Here is a 16,580-nt window from a genome sequence, read left to right on the forward strand (position 1 = left end):
CCTATATTGGTCTCACCGAGACTTCGAAAGTTGCCACATTTTATGCAAATCGGTGCCAACGAGATTTGTTTCGGTTTCATCGATTTGGACAATAATGTTGTAACGGTTGGGTTTTAGGGTACACATATATATACCCATGCACCTTTGGAAGTGCATGTAGTTCCCATGTGTGGTTTTGGTAATTGATGACAATCCTAATGGACTAATGTTTACATTGAGTTATACATTTGAAGGAATATTCTGTATGCAATACATGAAGAATATTGGATGATTTGAAGTATGCTTGTTCCATGAATATGCAAAAAAGGAGCTCGAATGAATTCTGAATGAATGTCATATACATATTGTTGTGCATGCATCAAGGATGAGCTCAATGAGTGAATCAAATATGATACGATCAAGATGAATTCCATGTGATGAACTAATGTGATCTATATGGAGTTCAATAAGGATCTCAGACATTCTCATTTTGTGGCTTATGGTTTGAGCCATGATGGATCAAGATCTTGAGAGAATAATTAAAGAGAAGAATTCTACACATGTCTTGAAAATAGGATCATGATGAGCTCATATGTTGTATCATGAAGACGAGCAAGTTATAGCCAATATGAGATTCATGGAGAAACTTGATATGGTCATGGTGAATTGAGATATTGGTAATCATTTCTTAAAGCAATGAAGCCTAACAAGAAATCGATGGGACCTTCAAGACATCAAGATTAATCATGGATCTACGATAAATGTTGACCAAGATGAAGAACAAAGAGTTAACTCAAAGTTGATCATCACACAAGCGCAAATGATGTACCACAGGGGATCATGTGGTATGGTAAGTAATTGTCAATTGCACGTTGTCTACTAACCCATACTATGTGGTGTCTATGTCTATGAGGGTTAGGTAATTCTCATGGGCTCGCATCAAGAGAGATATTCCAAGTGTCCATGAGAGGATGACATCAAGTGTTCATGATCATGTTTGACAAGGACAAGTTCAAGATAACCATTCCTAAGGATTACATGCTTGAAGCTTGTGGGTGTTCACATGATGGACAAATGAAGATGAATACAAAGCAAGGCTTTACACATTGTGTATGGGAGAGCTACTTGAAGACTTCATCAATGTCTTGCCTTCAGCTTGAGCCAAGAAGAAACAATAACATCAAGCTCAAGTGTAAGGCCTGACTCAAAGGTATTAGTTCCTTAAAATTTAGTGGTGCGGAGTGATGATCACCGAATAAACATATACACTCAAGTATGGATTATCGGTAGCTATGTAGTGTAGCTATTTTATGATTCTTGAGTTTTAGGGATCCCGCACTATTAAGATGGGATCCCTGGGTCTCGCAAGAAACATGCTCAAAACTCTAGGCAATTCCTCTTTTTCTATTTTCGTGTTGTTGCTCTGCTCCTGTTCGGTCGTCCGGACGTTCTAGGACGTCCGAACACAGGATGTCCGACGTCCTCCACTCGTCTGAGGACCAGACGTTCGGGTACGGTAGGAAATCCGTTGCCACCCAACAGACTCAAATTGTCAGACTTCCGGCCATTTTCGGACGTCCGTGCCCTCGTGGCTGTCCGGACGACCGTGAGTTGTCGGACATCCGGAAACTGCACTGCATAAGTGGCTCCAACTGTCTCCTTTGGGCCACCACTATATATAGTCTTCTCCCACCTCGAGTGGGAGGTGCCCAACACAGCCAAAAGATTCCAAGAACATCTTTCTTTCTCACTCCCATTTTCCTACACCAAAAGCTAGATCCCAAGTGCATCTGTGAGTCCCTTTGAGGGTGCTCCAATTAAAAGATAGATCGTCTCCCTCTCCTCCTCTAAACCCAAGCTATTTCTGATTTGAGCAAGTTTTGAGCTGTTCCCGTGATCTCGTTACTCTTGGAGGTTGGAGACTCCTAGGCGGTAGGAGTTCTTCGGAGAGGAATCAAACCGTGTGATTACCCCTGGAAAGTTTGTGAGGGTTTGGAAGCCACCTCAAAGGCTTACCACTAGTGGTTGAGAAACGCCTTCGTGGTGTTGTCTCAAAGGGAGAATAGGGTGAGCATTCGTAGCGTTGGTGTGCCTTTGTGACAACATCCACCTCTCTAACGGTGACTAGATTCCCTCCAAGGAAGTGAACATCGGGATACATCCTTGTCTCCGTGACGTCGGTTATCCCTAACCCTAACTCCTTGCTTGTCGTTTACTTTGGTTACTTGAGCGTATATTCACTACATATTGTTGCCCTCATTATATTGTCTTGGCTATTTCCCTGTAAAGATTAATCAGTCAGGCCTACACCTTATATCCACCAGTTCATACTTGTTACTATTGATATATCTTGTGTTTAGTGTGATATGCTAACTTGTGTCATACACTTACACATCTTTTGATATTGCTCAAGTTTGTGTAACTTACTTGTGCTTGTGTGTAATATTTTTGTGATTCATCTTGGTAGAACAAGTTGTTGGTGCACGTAGTTGAGCCTAGTATATTTAGGATTTATGCTTGAAAAGTATCCTATTAGTTTATTTCCGCATTAGGATAAAGCCAAATCCATATAAGTTTTTTAAAACGCCTATTCACCCCCTCCTCTAGGCGACATCGTTGTCCTTTCAATTGGTATGAGAGCAATGTCTCTCCTTATTAGGCTTCACCGCCTAGAGAGTATGGATGTCGACTATTGGATTAGTGCACAATGACACCTTTGACTTTGATGGCACAAATTATCACTTGTGGAGAACTCGTATGCTTTATCACCTTCGTTCCATGGGCCCAAATGCTTTATGGATTATTCTTGTAGTGCTGCTGCAAAGGATGATCCATCTCCATCTATAGATGACATGTATCTTGATTGTGAGGCCTCCCTTGCCATTCATCAAACTATAAGCCCTTAAGTTTTTAAGTCAATCTCGACTTGCAAGTCAGATCATGAAGTTTGGACCAAACTCGAAGATATATATGGTGGGTCCAATCTTGATGAAGACAATGTTATGTTGAAGGAGTTGGTGCACGAGCTCTTCACACTCTTCTATCATGAAGAGCCCTCCATTGCTTCCATCTCTAATTACTTGCACACTTCAACACCTTCTACTCCACCAACATGCGGCGTGCCACAAGGTAATGACATGGTGAGTGAAGAAATATCTGTTGATGATAAGGTTGTATCCTCTATGGACATGGGCATATCTAGCACCACATATAATGTAAACTATTGCGTTGATAGTTCATGCATATCACCTAAGGATTCCTTGAAAAATGTTTGTGGTGATATGCTTGCCCTCCTGTGTTTCCATGAACAAAATGCTTTGGTTCCCTCCAGTTGCCCTATGACTAACCATTTAGGGGAAATCGAGAAAAACGAGGCACTCTTGACTGATGAAGAACCTTGTTCTCCAAAAGAATCATCATCAACTCCTTTTGTTCACATGAGCCTCTTGGCAAGAGGTAATGATAAGGTATCATCTTCTCTTAGTGATAATGATGATATTTGTAATGAGGAGGATGATGATGATGACTTGACTGAAAATCTCTATGTGATTGGTAAAATTGTTCATAGAGCTAAAAATAACGCCTATAAAAGGTTTCAAGATGTTCTTGCTTACTTTGAAAATTGTAATGATTCACTTATGTACGAACAAGCTAAAAGTGAACAACTTGAACATGAACTTGATAAGGTTCATCAAACATGTAGATACTTAAGATCTTCAAAAGGAGAGATTGAAATTGCTCATGGTAAACTTAAAGAGGAATTTGAGCTCCTTCTCTTTGAATGCAATAATGTCAAGGGCGAGCTCATCAAAACCTCTAATATCTATGAGGAGCTTCAATCTACTCATGAGAAGTCTCTAGGTGCTACTTACTCCTCTCATATTATCGATGATACTTGTGCATCTAACTCTACCTCATTTGAAGCATCAAACCAACAATTATGGGAAATTGGAAGAAAGTCATGAAAACATCTGAAGAACTCATGAGGATCTTCTAATCTCTCATAATGAGCTAAAGTTAGCACTTGAGACTATGGCCATCAAGGTAAAATCTTGTGAGTCTCATGTGAACATTAGCACATATACTATAAATGCTTTATTGCCATGTGCTAATCCTTGTAATTCACCCATCTCTCATATTATTACCAATCATGATGAATTGCTCGCATTATCTTGTTGCTCTAACCATGAAGTTTCTACTTCCACTAGTCCTCTTGTTTCTAGTGTTGAAACTAACCATGTAGAAGAAATTAATGAGCTCAAGGCCCAAGTCACTAGTTTGAAGAAAGACTTGAAAAAGTGTGATGATGGACATAGTTATCACTGGAATAAGAAGAAGTCCATGAACAAGAAGAGGGGACAAGACCAAGCCACGAACAAGTCCAACATTTCTTGCTTTAAGTGCAAAAAGGTTGGGCATCACGTGAGATCTTGTCCATTGAAGATAAGGGCGTATAAGGATATGCTACATGGGAAGAGGTCTCAAGATCAATCTCGAGCTCAACCTCATGTTTTAGAACAACCACTATGCATGATGAAACATGTTACTTCTTCCCAAGTTGAGAGAGTAAAGAAGAAGAACAGAAAAAGGAGTACATGTTGCTATATCTGTCGAAAGAAGGGGCACATAGCTTCAACATGCCCCACCGGTAACATATCTAAACCTCCAATTATCAATGATCATTTTTCACTTGGGAAGGATATTTTTGGCAATGTGTTTGCCAAGTATGTTGGTGCTCAAAGTGGTTCAGAAGTGGATAAGACCATTTGGGTTGCCAAGCCTATTGTTACTAACTTCTTAGGACCCAACTTGCTTGGGGACCATCAATCTCAAACTTGATAGGTCTGTGGAGGGCATTGGAGACTTGGCTAGATAATGAAGAAAAATTATTATCACCATTTATTATAGTTCAAGCCAAGTCAAGAATATTACCATCATATGTGTCACTACAATGCCTCTCCTAGCGGTAACATGTGTATATTGTCTACATTAAAAGTTACTAACCCCTCTCATGTTTAGGTTTGGTACCTAGCATGTGTTTTTGACATGTTGTGCCTCCTAGTATGTTTGATTCATCTTATCTAGCATGTGTAGGTTGTTGTGCATGTCATATAGTTGTGTGTCTAGTCATGATCCTTACTTGCATCCTCGTTGCACCTTACTGGGCTCTCTTGATACATTAATGGATCATCACATTATGGGGAAGTGTTATGCTCTACGCACATCACTAGCCTAAAATGTGTATATATTGGACACCACCTAGTATTTATAGTGAATGTTATCCAGTTACTTTGTGGTATGTCTAGGTCATCTGAAATTGAAATTCTCATCCATTGATCGTCTTTAGTTGGATTTAAATTACCTCATATGGAAAATACGTGGATTATCACATTATGGGGGAGTGATATGCTTTGTACATATCACAATCCTTGGTAATATAAACATTCGATGAATGCCACCTAGAATCTATAATTGAGATTATTCTATATCTTTGTGGCATGCCATGCTCAACGTGTTTGTATTTGCATAATAATTCTTTTGGTGTTTAATCCCTTAGATGTGTGTGAGTATGACATTCTACTACAGGACTATTCATGGTTTAGCTTCTAGATCATACTTAAAAGAAGGGCATATATGATGCAAGCCTTTCAAATTATTTCTCTACATGATGATCTAGCTAATCGGCATGTTAATAATACGGTATCTAAGCATTATGCTTATTGCTAAACTCCCATATCATGCTTGTGTGAGTATAAATGACCTTGTGCTTATTTGGAATCTATTACCGAATGATAATTCTAAATACCATTGTGTTCTCTTATACATGGTATTCCTTGTATGGTAGAGTTTCATGGTCATCTTTATATCGGCTTTGCTTCTACTTGCATTTTATAACTAGCCTAGAAATTCATTTGTCTCCCGGTAATCTCCCATGCATTTGTTTGAGCTCGTATTGCTAATTTTATGATGTCATGGGATTTATTATCTTATTAATTGTACTATAATATATCTACTTGAGTGAGACATGCATGTAATATTATGCGCAATGCATATTGTATATGCTTATTTGTTTTGCTTGGTTCATGTGTTGAACTTGGTGTGCTATCATATGTTGATTTGTCACTCTGATTTATTTTGGACAACATGGATGATTGGTGAGGTTATTGGAAGTTTTAATAGTTATGTGTTCATTTGTCCAATTTGTATCTCTTCGGATTTTGATAGGCTTGTGTAGGCATATTTACTATGTGTAAATTCTCATGCCTTGTCTATCATATGTTTGATCCAATATATATATGGTAAATCCATCATATCCTTTAAAGCTAAAATGTGCATGAAATTAAAATTCATATCTATATGCACATATTTGAGTGGTTTTTACCCTATATATTGTAGTTTGACTAACTATTTCGGACCCAATAAGTTTGGGGACCATATTGTACTTAAAAGTGATCTAGGTACTTTGGAGAAGCATTGTTGTCTAGGCTTATTCATAAAGAAGGTGGTGTCATCATGAGGGAATTAGAGCCAAGAGTACATGACTCAACCATTACTACTCCATACCAATGCTTTCTCGGTAACAAGTATTTACTTCATGCATGTATAAAAGTAGAATCAACCTTGTGTAGGTTGCATCATAGCATGAAATAGTACTTATTATATAGTTGTGTTTTTCCTGCATGTTCTTGAAAGCACTATGTTGCAGTGTTTAGACAATTGAGTAGAATCATCTAATGGGGATCTACAAAATCATATTCATGGTTCATTCATCCCAAGACATGCCAAATAAGCAATTCACTGCATGTCATTTCCTAAAATGTTCTCTCATGTTCAGTTTTTATGAAAATTCCAAAAAAACACTATAATTGCTTGTAGTATTGGTATCTTCTTAGGAATTCATGGTCATGCGAATGAGATCAATTTGTGCCATGGTCCTTGTGCCATGTGCCTTGCTCTTATGTTAGGATAACATGTGTATGATAATGGATTCACTTGTGCATATCATATTCTTATCAATTGTGACCTTTTATGTATGCAAGTTTTGTTGTGGATACATTGTGTCCACTTAGAAGTTTGTGCACATAAGTAAGTTCCCATCTTTGCGATATCACTTGATCCTTGCCGGTCACTTGGTTCCTTCCTTATTGATTCATTGGTGGTGTCGGTAAGAGGTTGCGAAGTAAGTACCTATATGTCTTGCATATAATCTTATGCACTCATGCGTTTGGATGTATTTTGGACCCACACTTATCATAATGATCGATTTGGATATTCACATTATACCTTGTCCAAAATATGTTGTTTGGATCTTTGAATGTTTTTCAAATGCTTATTTTCATATCCCATCTATTGCAATCTCTAGATCCCGAGTTCCTCAAATTTCCTGTCATTAAATATGTGCATCTCATTTCACTCACATCTTGCAATATGCATACAATAAGTAGGAACTCATTGTCTTGGAGATTTGTCCCATTTTGGCATTTGTTGCCAATGGGGGAGAAGCTTAGAGGATTTAAGATATCTAAAAATGCCTATGGCTTGTTATTTATTGCATGAATTAGTATATATAGAGTAAATATAGAAAACTCCACCTAGTTTATGTCAACCAATATATGCAAGCAAATACATAGTTCATTCACACATGCATATATTGTGGGGGGAGCGTGCTCTATATATTGTGTAGTATTTTGATGTTAGTACACCGAGTGTGATAAACTCAAGTATCTTTGCGACACTTGACACTATTAAGTATTTTGATGTTAGTACACCGAATGTGATAAACTCAAGTATCTTTGTGACACTTAATGCTATCAAAACCATCCCAAGTATTCAATATCCTTGGGTAAATTGCATACTTGTGTTAAAATTCATTATATAAATCCTCTTGTTGAGATTGTCATCAACTACCAAAATGGGGGAGATTGAAAGTCCATGTAGTTCCCATGTGTGGTTTTGGTAATTGATGACAATCCTAATGGACTAATGTTTGCATTGAGTTATACATTTGAAGGAATATTCTATATGCAATACATGAAGAAAATTGGATGATTTGAAGTACGCTTGTTCCATGAATATGCAAAAAGGAGCTCGAATGAATTCTAAATGAATGTCATATACATATTGTTGTGCATGCATCAAGGATGAGCTCAATGAGTGAATCAAATATGATACGATCAAGATGAATTCCATGTGATGAACTAATGTGATCTATGTGGAGTTCATTAAGAATCTCAGACATTCTCATGTTGTGGCTTATGGTTTGAGCCATGCTGGATCAAGATCTTGAGAGAATAATTAAAGAGAAGAATTCTACACATGTCTTGAAAATAGGATCATGATGAGCTCATATGTTGTATCATAAAGACGAGCAAGTTGTAGCCAATATGATATTCATGGATAAACTCGATATGGTCATGGTGAATTGAGATATTGGTAATCATTTCTTAAAGAAATGAAGCCTAACAAGAAATCGATAGGACCTTCAAGACATCAAGATTAATCATAGATCTACGATAAATGTTGACCAAGATGAAGATCAAAGAGTTAACTCAAAGTTGATCATCACACAAGCGCAAATGATGTACCACATGGGATCCCGTGGTATGGTAAGTAATTGTCAATTGCACGTTGTGTACTAACCCTACTATGTGGTGTCTATGTCTATGAGGGTTAGGTAATTCTCATGGGCACGCATCAAGAGAGAGATTCCAAGTGTCCATGAGAGGATGACATCAAGTGTTCATGATAATGTTTGACAAGGACAAGTTCAAGATGACTGCTACTGCAACAAAGGACCTTCCAACGGCGCCAGAAACAAGCGTGTTGACGGGAGACTATTCTTGTCTTGATACTCTTCAGCAACGGCACCAGGAATCCTTCTGCTACGGCTACGCCTTTAGGGACTTCCTTGGAAAATATGCAAAGGATTCCCCCGTGGCCTTGGAGCCTTGCGTTGGTGTTCCCTCAAAGCAGAAAGGGTGATGTAGCACAACGGCGGTAAGTATTTCCCTCAATTTTGAGAACCAAGGTATCGATCTAGTGAAGGATTGTCACAAGTACCTGCACAAACACAAAGAGCTTGCACCCAACGCTATGAAGGGGTTGTCAATCCCTTATAGATTGTTTGCCAAGTGAGAACTGAAATAAAAAAGAAACAAAGCAAAGTAAAAGCGAAAGTGTAAACGATAGTTGTGAATAGACCCGGGGGCCGTAGTGTTCACTAGTGGCTTCTCTCATGAAAGCAAGTAGACGGTGGGTGAACGAATTATTGTCGAGCAACTGATAGAACCGCGCAAAGTCGTGACGTCATCTATGGCAATGATTATATCTATAGGAATCATGTCCAAAACAAGTAGACCGATACTTTCTGCATCTACTACTATTACTCCATACGTCGACCGCTATCCAGCATGCATGTAGTGTATTAAGTTCATGAGAACAGAGTAACGCCTTAAGCAAGATAACATGATGTAGATGGACAATCTCATATCTACGATAAAAGCCCATCTTGTTACCCTTGATGGCAACAACATGATGTGTGCCTTGCTGCCCCTTCTATCACTGGGAAAGGTCACCACACGGTATGAACCCAAAACCAAGCACTTCTCCCATTACAAAAATCATAGATCTAGTTGGCCAAACAAAACCCAAGACTCGGAGAGACTTACAAGGATATCAAATCATGCATATAAGAAATCAGCAAAGACTCAAATATATATCATAGATAATCTGATCACAAATCCACAACTCATCGGATCTCGACAAACACACCGCCAAAGAGAATTACATCGGATAGATCTCCATGAAGATCATGGAGAACTTTGTATTGAAGATCCAAGAGAGAGAAGAAGCCATCTAGCTACTAACTACGGACCCGTAGGTCTGAAGTGAACTACTCACGAGTCATTGGAGAGGCGATGATGTTGATGTAGAAGCCCTACAACTCCAAAGTCCCCTCCTGCAGGGCACCGGGAAGGGTCTCCAGATGATATCTCGCGGAAACGGAAGCTTGCGGCGGCGGAAAAGTGTTTTCTTGGATGCCCTGATTTTTTTTCTGGATTTTAGGGAATATATAGGCGAAAGAGCTAGGGTAGGGGGGCTCCAGGGAGGCCACAAGCCTGGTAGCCGCCGCCCCCTGGTGGCGGCTACAGGGCTTGTGGGCCCCCTGTGGCTCTCCTGCCTTGGCCCTCTAGTCCCCTGATCTTCTTCCGTTCTGGAAAAATTTATTTTGGGGATTTCATTCCGTTTGGACTCCGTTCCAAAATCAGATCTGAAAAGAGTCAAAAACACAGAAAAACAGGAACTGGCACTTGGCACTGAATTAATAAGTTAGTCCCGAAAAAGATATAGAAGGTACATAAAACATCCAAAGTTCACAAGATAACAGCATGAAACCATAAAAAATTATAGATACGTTTGAGACGTATCAATAACCATTCCTAAGGATTACATGCTTGAAGCTTGTGGATGTTCACATGATGGATGATACGTCCATTTTGCATCATGCTTTCATGTTGATATTTATCGCTTTATGGACTGTTATTATACTTTGTGGAACCTTACTTATGCCTTTTCTCTCTTATTTTGCAAGGTTTATTTGCAGAGGGAGAATACCGGTTGCTGGAATTCTGGACTGGAAAAGGAGCAAGTCTGAGTGCTCTATTCTGCGCAACTCCAAATGTCGTGAAAATCAACGTGGATTTTTTTTGGATTTTATAAAAAATACTGGGCGAAAGAAGTGTCAGAGGGGAGCAACCAGGGGCCCACAAGCCTGGTTGCCGCGGCCTACCCCCTGGCCGCAGCAACAAGGCTTGTGGGCACCCTGGCGGCCCACTGCCCCCCCTCTTTTGCTATATGAAGGGTTTCGTTCCAGAAAAAAAATCATTCGGGAGCATTTTCGTGGTTTCGCCGCCGCCACGAGGCGGAACTTGAGCAGATCCAATCTAGAGCTCCGGCAGGACGATCTTGCGAGGGAAACTTCCCTCCCAGAGGAGGAAATCGTCGCCATCGTCATCACCAACAATCCTCTCGTCGGAGGGGAGGCATCTCCATCAACATCTTCATCAGCACCATCTCCTCTCCGATCCCTAGTTCATCTCTTGTAACCAATCTCCGTCTCGCGACTCCGATTGGTACTTGTAAGGTTGCTAGTAGTGTTGATTACTCTTTGTAGTTGATGCTAGTTGGATTACTTGGTGGAAGAGTTTATGTTCAGATCCTTAATGCTATTCATTACACCTCTGATCATGATTATGATTATGCTTTGCGAGTAGTCACTTTTGTTCCTGAGGACATGGGATAAGTCATGCTAATAATAGTCATGTGAGTTTGGTATTCGTTCGGTATTTTGATATGATGTATGTTGTTTTTCCTCTAGTGGTGTTATGTGAACGTCGACTACATAACACTTCACCATATTTGGGCCTAGAGGAAGGCATTGGGGAGTAGTAAGTAGATGATGGGTTGCTGGAGTGACAGATTCTTAAACCCCAGTCTATGCGTTGCTTCGTAAGGGGCTGATTTGGATCCACTAGTTTAATGCTATGGTTAGACGTTGTCTTAATTCTTATTTCGTAGTTGCGGATGCTTGCGAGAGGGGTTAATCATAAGTGGGATGCTTGTCCAAGTAAGGTTAGTCCCCAAGCGCCGGTCCACCCACATATCAAACTATCAAAGTAACGAACATGAATCATATGAACATGTGAAACTAGCATGACAGAAATTCCCGTGTGTCCTCGGGAGCGCTTTTCCTCTTATAAGACTTTGTTCAGGCTTGTCCCTTGGTACAAAAGGGATTGGGCCACTTGCTGCACCGTCTCTACTACTTGTTACTTGTTACTTTTCGCTTGCTACGATTCACCTCACTACACCATCACTTGTTACCGCTACTTTCAATGCTTGCAGTTATTACCTCGCTGAAAACCGTTTATCAGATCCTTCTCCTCCTCGTTGGGTTCGACACTCTTACTTATTGAAAGGACTACGATTGATCCCCTATACTTGTGGGTCATCAAGACTCTTTTCTGGCGCCGTTGCCGGGGAGGAAGCGCCTTTGGTAAGTGGAATTTGGTAAGGGAACATTTATATACTGTGCTGAAATTCATTGTCACTTGTCACTATGGAAACTGTTCCTTTGAGGAGTTTGTTCGGGGTATCTTCACCACGAACGGAAGCACTAGGAGTTGTTCCTCAACCTGAGATACCTACTGAAAATATCTTTTATGAAATTCCTTCGGGTATGCTTGAGAAACTGGTGGCTAATCCTTTTACAGGAGATGGATCATCACATCCAGACTTGCATCTGATCTATGTAGATGAAGTTTGTGGTTTATTTAACCTTGCAGGTTTGCCCGAGGATGAGGTAAATAAGAAAGTATTTCCTTTATCTTTGAAGGATAAGGCATTGACATTGTATAGGCTATGTGATGATACTGGATCATGGGACTACAATCGGTTGAAATTGGAATTTCATCAACAAAATTATCCTATGCATTTAGTACATCGTGATCGGAATTATATTTATAACTTTTGGCCTCGTGATAGGGAAAGCATAGCTCAAGCTTGGGGGAGGCTTAAATCAATGCTATATTCATGCCCCAATCATGAGCTCTCGAGAGAAATTATCACTCAAAACTTTTATGCTCGACTTTCCCATGAAGATCGTACCATGCTTGACACTTCTTGTACCGGTTCTTTTATGAAGAAGGATATTGACCACAAGTGGAATTTATTGTAAAGAATCAAACGTAACTCTGAAGATTGGGAGTGGAAGAAGGTAAGGAGTCAGGTATGAATTTCCAGTTTGATTGCGTTAAATCTTTTGTTGAGACAAACATTTCTAGAGATTTTAGCGCTAAGTATGGACTTGACTCTAAGATAGTAGCTTCTCTATGTGAATCTTTTGCTGCTCATGTTAATCTTCCCAAAGAGAAGTGGTTTAAATATCATCCTCCTGTAGAAAGCAACATAGCCAAAACCAATCTAGTTGAGGAGAAAGTCATTGCTTTTAGTGATCCTGTTGTTCCTTGTGCCTACGCTGAGAAACCACCTTACCCTGCTAGGATAAAGGATTATTCTAAAGCTCCAACTGTGATACGTAGGGGTTACATTAGACCACTTGCACCCCCTGAGGAAATTAGAGTTGAACCTAGTGTTGCTATTATCAAAGATCTCTTAGCCGAAGACATAGACGTGCATGTTATCAAATTCTGTGAGGACTCCGCTAGAATAGCTAAACCTCACGCGAAAGACAAATACAGACCTGTAGTTGGCCTGCCCGTTATTTTTGTCAAGACAGGAGATCACTGTTATCATGGTTTATGTGATATGGGAGCTAGTGTTAGTGCAATACCCCTGTTCCCTATATGATGAAATCAAAGATGAGATTGCACCTGCTGAGTTAGAACCCATTGATGTCACTATTACGCTAGCTAATAGGGACACTATCTGCCCTGTGGGAATTGTGAGAGATGTAGAAGTCCTGTGTGGTAAGACGAAGTATCCTACTGATTTCCTCGTCCTTGGTACTGCACAAGATAGCTTTTGTCCCATCATATTTGGTAGACCCTTTCTCAACACTGTCAATGCTCACATTGATTGCATTAAACAGACTGTCACGGTTAGTTTCGAGGGTGTGTCTCATGAATTTAACTTCTCCAAGTTTGGAAGACAACCCCATGAAAAAGAGTCGTCTGGTAGGGATGAAATCATTGCTCTTGCCTCTATTGCCGTACCTCCTACGGATCCCTTAGAGCAATATCTGCTTGAGCATGAAAATGATATGCATATGGAGGAAAGAGATGAGATAGATAAAATTGTCTTAGAACAATATCCTATTCTCAAGAATAATCTGCCTGTTGAACTGCTTGGGGATCCCCCCCCCACCAAAGGGAGATCCTGTGTTCGAGCTAAAACAGTTACCAGATACTCTTAAGTATGCCTATCTTGATGAGAAGGAGATATATCCTGTTATTATTAGTGCTCACCTCTCGGATCACAAAGAGAAGAAGTTATTAAAAACCTTGAGGAAGCACCGTGCTGCTATTGGATATACTCTTGATGATCTTAAGGGTATTAGTCCCACTCTATGTCAGCACAAGATTAAAACCGATCCTGATTCTAAGCCAGTTGCTGATCATCAACGGAGATTAAATCCGAGGATGAAAGAGGTTGTGAGAAAAGAAATATTAAAGCTTCTGGAAGCAGGAATCATCTATCCTGTTGCTCATAGTGATTGGGTAAGTCCAGTACATTGCGTACCTAAGAAGGGAGGTATCACCGTCTTTCCTAATGATAAGAATGAATTAATCCCACAAAGGATTATTACACGCTATAGGATGGTGATAGACTTCTGGAAATTGAACAAGGCAACTAGGAAAGACCATTATCATTTGCCGTTTATTGACCAGATGCTAGAAAGGCTATCTAAACTGTCGGGACCCCGATCCTAAGCCATAGGAATCCAGCCTGTAACACATCGCATCCCTTTGTGGTCTCACGCACGGTTAACTCCACGGCTGCAGCCTTACCTTAGCCGGGACCGTTTGCGTCTTTTGACTCACGTATGCGATAGTGTCGCTAGCAATCCAATGTCAAAGAACCCGGATCGACATGTCTAGTCATAAACCAAAGTGGCAGTACCGCACAAGGACAGGCATACATGACCCAACAAAGCAGGTGTCGGTCATCAGCGGATGTAGACGAGTCGTAGCATGCTACAAGGACTCCATTACATCGCGTGACATTTCCCCAAAGGGGACAGACACAGCAACTAAGAAGGACACATGCCGGTCAACCAATGCGTCCGGAGCAGTAGCGAACTACCAAGGCTCGTTGGATCACAAAGGGGCATTTCCTTGTAAGGAGTGCTACTAAAGATCACGACTAGGTAATCGAACCCCATACATATCAAGCATGACACACGTACGCATGGCATACCAATATGTATAGATACATCGATGGCATCACAACATAACCATAAACATACAAGCTTTGTTTAAGAGGCTCGGAAGAGCCACACACATAATATTACACATTAAGGGTCTCACGACCCATAATAGCAGTCATTCAGTTACAAGCCAGTGGAAGAGTTTAAACTGTCTGAGTACAGACAGGACAACTAGAAGGCACATGGCCTCACTATACTACAGAGCCGACGTAGGGCCAGATCGTAGCTGGGGCACCAGCTACTCGTCGTCGTCGATGTCTACGAAGAACCCTCCATTAGGGTCATTAGCAACCTCTGCAACATTTATTAAGCAAACATGAGTACGAAGGTACTCAGCAAGACTTTAGGAGAACTAACTACTCATGCAAGGTATCAAAAGGTATTGTGGGGTTTCATGCGGGAAGCCAGCATTTGACTCGTGGCTAGACAACTTGCATTTTGAAATTAGTTGTGACAACTTGATTTCTCGCACACGAGTCTACTAACACCACAACAATACACTATCGTGGAATCATTCCGTCTCCATACGGAAATGCCGTCCACGACACTCATGCTTATCTTGACAATTTTATGAGTAGCCATTGAAGTTATCTATGAACAACATATGTCTCCAAGTAGTCCATATCCGCGGACGCGGCTATTCGAATAGATCATAACCCTGCAGGGGTGTACTTCGTCACACACGCTCTCGCCACTTATCGCTATGTGCATGTCATGCACCTCGGCAACCTTCAAGCGGAAGCCCAGCGAGGGAGTCGGCCACGACCGTTAACCACACTAGTACCTAGTCCAGGTTTATCGCCTATTTGAGAGTAACCCGTACGGAAGTCCGGCCGAGGTTTCCGCCACGGCCTCAAACGATGTGCGCAGGGTTCTCAAGCCCACCATCCGGGTGCCACTTGGTACACCGTACCACTGCCTACCGCATCACGGCCCACCTCTCAGGTCAGCACCATGCACGGCCTCCAGCATTACTATAAACACCAGAAACTACTTGCAACTCCTGAACCGGGTACTACGCGATTAATAGGCCGAGCGGGGTCATATTTCAGGGCCCAGCATGTGGTAGTATCTAGTCTTGGAATACATACACGGAACTCAGTTCCTAAGGACGGTTCCAATGAAACAACCCGCCATGTACTCCTACACAGCCTTTCACCGGTACCTTTACCAAATCAAGTCCAACACACCAACTTTGCTTGCCGAACACATTCCACATTTCTGTTCATCTCCCAGATGACAGACCATACACAACTCTAAGCATAGCATGCATAGCAGGATAGGGCACATCATAGCTCAAGAAACTACCAGGTATGCTAGGTTGCAAGGTTTGGCTATTTACTGTGACAAGGTTAAGTCATGCAAAGGAAGTGGGTTCAACTATCGTGGCAAAAGCAGTTGAAGCATTTGATCTTAAATGCAATAATTAGGTGCAGGAGCAAGAACATGGGAGTTATCGGAATGATCAAAGGGGTTGCTTGCCTTGTTGCTCAGAGGAGGAACGATATCCGTCAGACGGATATTCGGTGGAATCCGGGGGTGCGGAGCCTACCGAAATGAATGGCAACATTCAATAACAATCATATGCACTCAAAATGATGCATGAGCATGGCATGAGAATGCAAGGTGATAAGTTATTATTTTCGACATGTAT

This window comes from Hordeum vulgare, chromosome 2H (assembly GCF_904849725.1).
Source record: "Hordeum vulgare subsp. vulgare chromosome 2H, MorexV3_pseudomolecules_assembly, whole genome shotgun sequence".
Lineage (NCBI taxonomy): Eukaryota > Viridiplantae > Streptophyta > Magnoliopsida > Poales > Poaceae > Hordeum > Hordeum vulgare.